Raw genomic sequence first — 10,945 nt, forward strand, 5'->3', positions numbered from 1 at the left:
TCAGCCATGTCAGCTCCTGGTCCAGCTCACTATAAGGTCACTCAAAAGCAGGACTGCTGACTTATGTGGGAAATGCCTAGATATTTTACAGAGACATAAGAGGGGATGAAGGGATGATGCTAACACATACTTGGACCTCATCAAACTAATTGCAGACTTGCAGCCTGGTTAATCCTCATCTGAGGTAGCATAGATGTCCATATTACATGACCTGTGCAATTCATGTTTTGTTTCTAACTATTAACTGCAGTGCAAGCATCACACAATATAATAAAACAAATTGGTTCTGTCTGAAAATGTGAGGGGCAAACTTGTTAGTTAAGATGAAAGTCTCTGCATTTCACTCAGAACATGCTTTACAGCTTAGCCATAAATACCTAAAAATCTTGTTTTCTAATAGAAATGTGATACAAGTTAATAAATTTCATTTTTGGATGGCACATATAGCACTAGAAAATCCAATGTGTCTCCATGGCAAACCTATGACTCAAAGATACAATGTTAGGTTTATAATACAGCTTACCTACAGGAACCAAGCTCATTCTAGCTCCAGCTGAGAGTTAACTCAGTCATAGTGTTTATTACAGCAGGCCACAAAATACATTATAATCAAACTAGTATTGTCACTAAATTATGGTATATAATTTTGAAGCAGCAATTCTAAAAATAACCCCAAAAATTATTACTATAGTGATTTTCAATAGCTGTTACTTCATAGCATCATAGAATCATAAAACAATTAGGTTTGGAAAGAACCTTAAGATCATCTAGTTACAACTCCCCTGCCATGGGCAGGGATGCCTCCCACTAGACCATGTCACCCAAGGCTCTGTCCAGCCTGGCCCTGAACACTGCCAGGGATGGAGCATTCACAACTTCCTTGGGCAACCCATTCCAGTGCCTCACCACCCTCACAGTAAAGAACTTCTTCCTTATATCTAACCTGAACATCCCCTGTTTAAGTTTATACCCATTTCCCCTTGTCCTACCACTACAGTCCCTAATGAACAGTCCCTCTCTGGCATCCTTGTAGGCCCCCTTCAGATACCAGAAGGCTGCTATGAGGTCTCCATGCAGCCTTCTCTTCTCCAGGCTGAACAGCCCCAACTTTCTCAGCCTGTCTTCACACAGGTGGTGCTCCAGTCCTCTGATCATCCTCGTGGCCCTCCTCTGGACTGGCTCCAAGAGCTCCATGTCCTTCTTATGTTGAGGACACCAGAACTGCACACAGTACTCCAAGTGGGGTTTTATGGTTTTCTGAGCTGCAAGCACACACTGCTGCCTCATGTTAAGTTTCTCATTGACCAACACAACCAAGTCCTTCTCCGCAGGGCTGCTCTGAATCACTCCTCTGCCCAATTTGTAGCTGTGACTGGGGTTGCCCTGACCCAGGTACAGGACCTTGCACTTGGCTTGGCTGAACTTCATGAGGCTGGCATTGGCCCACTTCTCAAGTGTGTCAAGGTCCTTCTGGATCCCATCCCTTCCGTCCTGCATGTCAACTGAACCATGTAGCTTAATGTCATCAGCAAACTTGCTGAGGGCGCACTCAATTCCATTGTCCATGTCACCGACAAAGATGTTGAATAGGATCAGTCCCAACACTGACCCCTGAGGGACACAACTTGTTACTGGTCTCCATTTGGACATCGAACTGTTGACTACAACTCTTTGCATGTGGACATCCAGCCAATTCTTTATCCACTGAGTGGCCCATCCATCCAATTGAAGCCTCTCTAGTTTAGAGACAAGGATGTCGTCTGAGACAGTGTCAAACTCTTCCCACAAGTCCAGGTAGATGACATCACCTGCTTTGCCCCTATCCATCTACAGTTCTGTAGCCCCATCACAGGAGGCCAGCAAATTGCTCAGGCAGGATTTCCCCTTAGTGAAGCCATGCTGGCCATTACCATCCACCTTGCTGTTTTTCATGTGCCTTAGCATGCTTTTCAGGAGAATCTGCTCCAAGATTTTGCCAGGCACAGAGGTGAGACTGACTGGTCTGTATTTCCCCAGGTCTTCCATTTTCCCTTTCTTGAAAATGGTGGTTACGTTTCTCTTTTTCCAGTCATTGGGAACTTCACCTGACTGCCATGATTTTTCAAATGATGGACAACTTGCTTCTCCAATTAGCATATTAATTTACAGATGGAAATAATATTTTTTCTAATTATTTCTGTTTTCATAGAATATCCTTATTATCCTATTTCAAGTAGTTATACTGTACAGAGATAGCTAACAATTCAGTAGCCATATAAAAAAAATGCCAAAAATATATGCAGTTACTAAAGCAACATTAAGTGCTTTAATAATCATTTTTGGTCAGGGCATATATGTTATAAATAAAACCAAACACTATATTAAGCTTAAGTTAAAAAATATAAAAAATGCAGACAGCAAGAATATTAGATGTCCTACCAAACTTTGTATTGCAACTTTTAAATTTCCTGAGAAGATTTTACTGGAAGTGATACTTAACCTTTATATGTCATGATCTTGGAATGTCAAGGTCTAAACTTCTATGGCCAGGCCAATTATCTTCAATTAAACGATAAATGTGCAAAGGCTTGTTCAGTGCCAGTATAAATTTCCTAGCTTTATACTACACCTTCAGAAATACACTAAGAGTTAAAAAAGCAGAATCACCTTCCAGTAACATTTTAATGAAACACACCTAAATGTAACTTCACCATTTAATACCTTTCATTTAGTTAGGTTTTACAGTAGCCTTAAAGAATAAAACTGCTTGGTTACCCTACATTGAAATAGAAAGCATATTGCTCTAGTGCCTTACAGGGGTGTCTTAATTATTCACCATGTATATTTCTTATGGACAATGATCATATAACAGATTAACATATTGAGTGTGTTCATTGTAAAACATGAAATTTATTGGAGCAGTTAATTTTTCTAAAGTTTACTATAAAATGTTAAATCACCCACCCCGCAGGCACAACAGTAATATAAGCGCAACATAGCTTGCTCACACGGTTCTTTTGCTTTTGTTATCGAAGAGGGATATGAGACAGATCTGAGACAGAGCTTTTTCAAGATGCATCAAAAACGTTATTTCTTTTTTTCTCAAAAGTAACATATTCTACTGAAGTGACATTAATGAGACAAAAGACATGAATTACAAAGGTATGAAATAGGGATTATACAGGCTATTCTAGCATTATCAGGGCACAACAGAAATTAACAAAATGTTATGGGAACAGTGAGATACGGTGTTCTCCCTAATTTTCACTGTGTATGTGAACCATTTACATCACATTTTGCTCTCTAACTCCCAGCATGCACAGGAGTTTTCAGATTCACAAAATTCCTTTTATGCTTTCCCTGACCCCCTAAAAGACAAATTTTAGGGTGTAGAAAGAGAAAGCAATACTGGAAAACTAAACCACAAATGATTTTATAAAACGCAGCATGCCATTTACTACCATCTGATGTGCCTTTTAAGCATACTTATTCACCCAATATATGTTTCCCAAAGGGAATATTAAAAATAGTGAAATAAAAGACCACAGTAACCATGTACTTTCCTTACTAACTAGTACGACCAATCACTTTTTATGCCTAATCACTTGTTTTTACCAATGTAGTTCTTTACAAAATTGCAGGACTAGATCAGTCCTGCTATATTAGTATCACATTCATCAGGGTACACCTGGGTGATGCTTTCCGGCCCAAAGACACCAAGTTAAATTACCAAAGGCTTTGAGAGGAGAAGGCTCTGAGGCACAACAACATCACAGCAGCACAGAGAAAGCCACCAAGGACCCTTAGAAAAGACCAAAGAAGCTATTTGCTAATAAATGGCAAATATCTCCAATAAGGAGGCAGAAGCTGTCCTTCTTGATACAAAGAGAGAAAAAGGAGAAGTAAAGACCCGGGTAGGTCCAGCCTCCAAGGAATTTCCTCAGCTGTTTACAGAGGCAGAGAAGAAATGCAAAACCATGATGCAGAGGACAACCCATGACTGCTGCTCATCACTGGGATTCACCTGGTCACACTAGAAGCAGACTCTTCAACTTCCTAAATTCACGGGGCCAGTGGAATGAGTGAGTCTCAACAGAATCATGCTGAGAACTCTGGTCTGCCAAACCAAGGATCCAAGGTTAAAATATCCAAAATATATAATGCTGCTTCTGCATATAAATCCTCTTGTTGCTTCATGCATTGTTCTAATTTGCTGTCTGTGCATGAAGTGCATGTTGACTGGCACTCAGAAATCTGGGTTTAATCACTCAAAACAGGCAGAAAGGACTCCAAAGCACCAGATAGCTGGGCAACGGATAACACAGATTGCTGGCTGAAGCCACTAGCTATGTTTCCCTGCCTCCATCTTACTGGCACAAGGGAATTCATTTGGCTTAACATTAACCAAAAAAGAAAAAGAAAACAATAGTTTTCAGCCAGACAGACTCAGAGAAAGTACCTCATTATTTACCGCAGTGAAAAAAATATTTTGTCCTTAAAGTTTTTCAAATGTTTTAAGATTCATTCTTTAAAAATTGTTAAATAAAGCTGCTAGATTGTAAATCTTTGCTGTTCTGTACTAAAATAAAAAACTGCTGACATTACATATATTCTGCTGCAAAGTTCCAAAGTATATATGCATATCTTATGTGTAGCATATTCTACATGTAGCATATTTATATAGGTATATTATGCCTGGAGAAGAGAAGGCTGCATGGAGACCTAATAGCAGCCTTCTAGTACCTGAAGGGGGCCTACAGGGATGCTGGGGAGGGACTCTTTGTCAGGGACTGTAGTGCCAGGACAAGGGGTAATGGGTTAAAACTTAAATAGGGGAAGTTTAAATTGGATATAAGGAGGAAATTCTTTCCTGTTAGGGTGGTGAGACACTGGAATCGGTTGCCCAGGGAGGTTGTGAGTGCTCCATCCCTGGCAGTGTTCAAGGCCAGGTTGGATGAAGCCTTGTGTTGGATGGTTTAGTGTGAGGTGTCCCTGCCCATGGCAGGGGGGTTGGAACTAGATGATCTTGAGGTCCTTTCCAACCCTAACTATTCTATGATTCTATAACCATGCCACAGAATCAGGCTTTAACGTGACCTTGAAAGAGCCTGTGTTTGTTAATTGGGTTCTCTGGAACCCACTCCTGGTTTTCCTCTCAGTCAGAATCCCATGGGTAAAGTAATATTAAAAAAGATGCTGTTGTCAGATCCCTCATTTCCAGTTGTTTCCTCGGTTTCTCTGAGGAGAAGTGCTGTAATTCAGACTCAAAAATACGCACGTCATTTGCCAAGGTGAGCGGTTCCAGCAAGGACGCCTTCGACCCCGGAGCGAGGGGAAAACCCGCGTCCAGAAGCCTCAGTTCTGAGCAGCGAGAGCCACCGAAAGCGCCTCAGACCCTCGCCAGGCCTTGCCCGGGAGCCGGCAGCTCCGCCGAGGCGGACCGGCACTCACAGGGGGCGGCGCCAGGAGTGACCGCACCGCGCTGAGCGAGTAAAACACGGCCCGGGGGACAAGCGTTTGCCTGAGGGCCAGGGTGCTGTCTGGGAGCTCTGCTCTGGCTGCCCCGGGGCTGGCAGCTTCGGTACCAGACAGAGCCGATGAGGCGGGAGGCTGAAGCGCAGAGCTCGGGGTGCAGAAAGTGCCTGCACTGGTCTGGTGAGGGGAGGGTGCACAACGGACACGGGTGCCCTCTGTGCGCCCTGGTGGAGGTACTCCTGCAGCACGGGCTCAGCTGCAGGACGCTGTCAGCAGGCTGAAAGATGACAAGGAAGCTGAGAGGGAGCTAGGCTGCTTGCTCCAGGCCCAAGCAGGGGCCGCAGGTGTCCACCATAGAGCATACAGGAAATAAGGAGGACATTAATACAGGAAGCTGGGAGCTAGTAAAAAAAAAAAAAAAAAACAAAACAAAACAAAAAAAAAAAAAGCAACAAAAAACAAAAAACAGCCACACACAAAAAAAGAGGACAAATAAAACCCAAGGGCTCCGCAGTTCTGCAGGGGGCTAATGAGGAAACACATACTGCACCAAATGAACATCCTGTTGAGCCACCGGTAAAGAAGATCACTACTGGTGCTGCCAGGAAAAAGCGGTGGTCATAGCAGCAGGGGACTCTGAAGGGCACAGAGGCACCCATCTGTCAGCCTGACACAATCTCAAGGCAGGTGTGTTGCCTACCAGGAGCTTGGATCAGGGGTGTTACTGAGAGGCTGCCTGCTCTAGTAAGTCCCACGGACTATTACCCACATCCTGTGGTCCATGTGGGTGCTAGGGATATAGATAGCAGTAGCCTGGAGAACATTAAGGACTACAGAGCCTTGGGGGAGGTGGTTAGGGGCTCTGGAGCTCAGGTAGTTTCTTCATCAATCCTCCAGGTCAAAGGGGAGGACCTTGAAAGGCTAGGCAGATTTGGCAGGTTGATAAATTATTATAATGGTGATGCCATAGTCAGGGGTTTGGTTTTTAGAGCATGGGGCTGGATTTGGGAGGCCAGGTCTACTGGGGGCTGGTGGAGCTGGTTCTGACAAAGGGGAAGAACAGTTTGGTAGGAGGCTTGCCAGGCTGGTCAAGGATGTTTTAAACTGGAAGTGTTGGGGGAGGGGGCATCATTCCATCCCAACATACCCAGTCGGTTACCAGCGCCTGTAACAAATGCTTGGAACAATGCAGAGCTATTTCAGCTGCTCCAGCTAATGAGTCCACTGTATTTGGAGGCAGGCTCAGATGCATCTGTATAAATGCCCATAGTATAACGAGTAAACAAGAGGAATCAGAGATGTGTGCATGTCTATGAGGATATGATATCATTGGCATCACAGAAACACCGTGGGATGGCTCCTATGACTGGAGTGTTGGAATGGAAGGTTATAGGCTCTTTAGGAAAGACAGGCCCAGCAGGCGGGGAGGGGGAGTTGCTATTTATGTCAGTCGTGGGCTGAAGAGTATGGAACTCTGTCTGGGGACAGGTGATGAGTCAACAGAGAGCTTGTGGGTCAGGGTCAAAGGGAGAACAGCAATAGGGGACATTACTGTGAGGATCTGTTACAGGCCACCTGACCAGGAGGACTCTGTCGATGAAGCACTCTATAGACAGATAGGAGCAGCCTCATGCTGCAGGCTCTTGTCCTCATGTGGGACTTCAACCATCCTGGTATCTGTTGGACAGTACAGCCCAGCACAAGCAATCCAGGAGGTTCCTTGCTTGTGTGGAAGACAACTTCCTCCTGCAAGTAATAGAGGAACCAACAAGGAAAAGGTGCCATGCTTGACCTCATGCTCACCAACAAGGAGGGGCTGGTTAGGAATGTGTTGCTCCAGAGCAGCCTTGGCTGTAGCAATCACGAGATGGTGAAGTTTGAGATCCTCAGGACAGCGAGAAGGGCACACAGCAAGCTCACTGCCCTGGACTTTAAGAGGGCAGATTTGGCCTCTTCAGGAACCTCCTTAGTGAAGCTGCATGGGATAAAGCACTGGAGGGCAGGGGGGCCCAACACTGTTGGTTGATATTCAAGTTGCTCCAACCTTAGGAGCTTTGCTCCTAGGAAGCTCCTAAGAAGGAAATACAGCAGGAGGGCCAGGAGACCTCCATGGATGGATAAGAAGCTGCTGAGAAAACTCAGAAGGGGAAAGAAGAAGCTTGTAAAAGTGTAAACGAGGACAGGTGGCCTTAGAAGAATACAGGGACATTGTCCGGGAAGCTAGGGACCAGGTCAGGAGAGCTAAGGGACAGTTAGAATTAAACTTGCTAGGGATGTGAAAGATAACAAGGAGGTTGGTGACAGCCAGCATGGCTTCATTAAGGGCAAATCCTGCCTGAGCAATTTGCTGGCCTTCTATGATGGGGCTACAGAACTGTAGATGGATAGGGGCAGAACAGTTGATGTCATCTACCTGGACTTGTGGGAAGAGTTTGACACTGTCTCAGACGACATCCTTGTCTCTAAACTGGAGAGACATCAATTTGATGGATGGACCACTCAGTGGATAGTCCACTTGCAAAGAGTTGTAGTCAACAGCTCGATGTCCAGCTGGAGATCCGTAAAGAGTAGTGTCCTTCAGGGGTCAGTGTTGGGACCTATCTTGTTCAGCATTTTTGTTGGTGACATGGACAGTGGGATTGAGTGCACCCTCAGCAAGTTTGCTGACGACACTAAGTTATGTGATCTGGTCGACAAGCTGGAGGAAGGGATAGAATCTAGAAGGACCTTGACACACTTGAGAAGTGGGCCAGTGCCAGCCTCATGAAATTCAGCCAAGCCAAGTGCAAGGTCCTGTACCTTGGTCAGGGCAACCCCAGTCACAGCTACAGACTGGGCAGAGGAGTGATTCAGAGCAGCTCTGCAGAGAAGGACTTGGGGGTGCTGGTCAATGAGAAACTTAACATGAGGCAGCAGTGTGTGCTTGCAGCCCAGAAAACCAGCTATGTACTGGGCTGCATCAAAAGGAGCGTGACCAGCAGGTTGGAGGAGGTGATCCTGCCCCTCAACTCTGCTCTCATGAGATCCCACTTGGAGTACTGTGTGCAGTTCTGGTGTCCTCAATATAAAAAGGACATGGAGCTCTTGGAGCAAGTCCATAGGAGGACCACAAGGATGATAAGGGGGCTAACATCTGTGAAACAGCTTTAATACACGTACTATAAACTCTGCTCCCACCTCTGCTTCTCACTGGTTCAGATAATGAATCCGCAAGGCTGTTCTCCTTTTATTGAGTTTCAAAAGTATCTGAACACATCTAATAAACATACTTCTCTCACAGTCTTTGAATCCCTTCAACAAATTGCTTTGCCTGGCTCTCAATAGAGGTTCCAGTAAAGGACTCAATTAAAAATCTAACACCTCCCCTTCCCTATTACCTTCTCCATCTGATGACTATAAAAATGAAGTTAATGCTGTGATTCTGTGATAGAAATGTCTTTTAATTCCAAATAAAGGAAATGGAGGTGCTTCCTCTAGCATAGTTTAAGATAAATCACAGGAGATAAAAAAAGAATAAGTTTCTCGGGATTGCCCTTGTTTGGCTCTAGCCAAATGACGTTGACAGTAATATTTCTTTAACTTCATAATGAGACTAAGGAAACAAACACACAATAATGATACATTTAAATCAGAGCCTTATATGTCCTCTAACTGATACACCAGTTGAACACAGGGAAGGAACTTTACTGTTAATGCAATCTGCATGTCATAGATGTTATATCCTGATAAGTTATTTTACAACACAGTGTTTTTTGAACTGTGGCACTGGTAATTGTAACACTTCTTATTAACAAAATAAAATATCAGAAATACATCTTTCTGAACTATTTGTGGAAACCCAATCATAATGTCAAGGAATCCATCAGGAAATGGTTGGAGGCTTCTGTACTTTCTTTCTCTGCAAAATTATAATCTGTAATGTGGGCATTTCTATACAGTAGATGTTACGTACAGCATATTTATCTTTTACCTGGCCATGACAGATCACATAACCTACAGCTGATTCACATCTGCAAGTCACAGCGACAGCACTGTTTCTTCAGTGTGTTATGAGAATTTAAAGCATTATGAGCTGATGTCTCACATGCTTCTGCTTGCTTTCTTGAACCAGCATTAACACTCGCCTGTTTCCAAGATGAGCTGGTGTGAGGAATTATAAAACAGCTCACCAAGCAAGAAAAGCGGCTGGCTGAGCTTGCAGAAGTGCATCAGCTGCAGGCCTGGAGCAAACATAATGCCTTGAGTCTGTACTCTCTTATGTACCTGTAGCACAGACAGTAGCTTTGCTGGGTCTACAGCTCTTCAAGGAAACAGTGGTAAAAAATATAAAAAACCTGAAAATTCTGTCTAATTTAATATTCTTGCCAGAGCAGAACCTGAGTATCCACAGAAGAGCTATAGATTTCAGCATCACATTGCTACCTCCTTCCGAACACTGAGCGTGTCCTGAACAGGAGGAATACAAAAGTATAAAGTAAAAAAAATGAGACGTAAGAGTACTTCTAAGGAAATGTTATCACTACTGCATGAGATATTGGAATTAATAAAAATTCTTAGATTAGAAACTTTGTCAGGTATGCCTCTCTTTCTTAATCTGAATAAACTCTGAAACATTAACTGGTTTTCTAATGTAGGTTTCACTTCAAATCAGAAAATAAAATTGTGGCTATGCTTGGAAGAGTCTTCATAACAGTGTAAAACTTATTTCTGTGAAGAGCAACAATAAGGACTGTTGAGAGGCCAAGCAGAAGCAAGACCAGCTTTTTGCTGTGCCCATAACCACAAGGGGACTGTCACGACCCATGTAAGCCCTCTGGCCACTGCCATTACCCCTGCAGCAACACCTAGGTGAGTCGTTGTAGGGTAAGGATGCAGGAGAACAAAGATAAAATTGCACAGACAATTACATACTTGTCATTTCTTATTTCTGAAGCATTTAACTTCACGATTAATATACTGCTTAACCAATAGTTTATTTTGTATTCAGTATATGCTTTATGAATACATATGGAGCTGTGATACTAAAAATCAATGCAAACATCTCAAAAATACTTTTTATTAAATGAAGCCAGTGGATCTGCTAATCACTATATCTATACCTGTTCGTTTCAATTTAATGTCCCCTCTTAGTTATTTTTTTCTTTTTTGTCCTGCTTTGATCAGGCTCATGACCAATTCCGAATTGTGAAGACACTCCTTGCAAAGTGTCAATGATGTGATGTACCAAGTCTCTGTGTTTGAGAGCATTAACCGTAATAAGGAGTTTAAGTTTTTGAACATATCCAAGACATTCAGATTAGGATTATTTTCAGTAATTAAAAAACTAATTTTTATTTCTGTGATGAGTATCTATTTTGCTTTCAATATGAGATATATAATGCCTCCAAGTATAATAGTTTTATAGAAATTTGCCATTGATAATATTTGTAAATTTCAAGGACACTTTAAAATTGTCAACATGAGGCCGCCAGTATTATGCCACATAAAACTG

The sequence above is a fragment of the Lathamus discolor genome, chromosome 3 (assembly GCF_037157495.1).
Source record: "Lathamus discolor isolate bLatDis1 chromosome 3, bLatDis1.hap1, whole genome shotgun sequence".
NCBI lineage: Eukaryota > Metazoa > Chordata > Aves > Psittaciformes > Psittacidae > Lathamus > Lathamus discolor.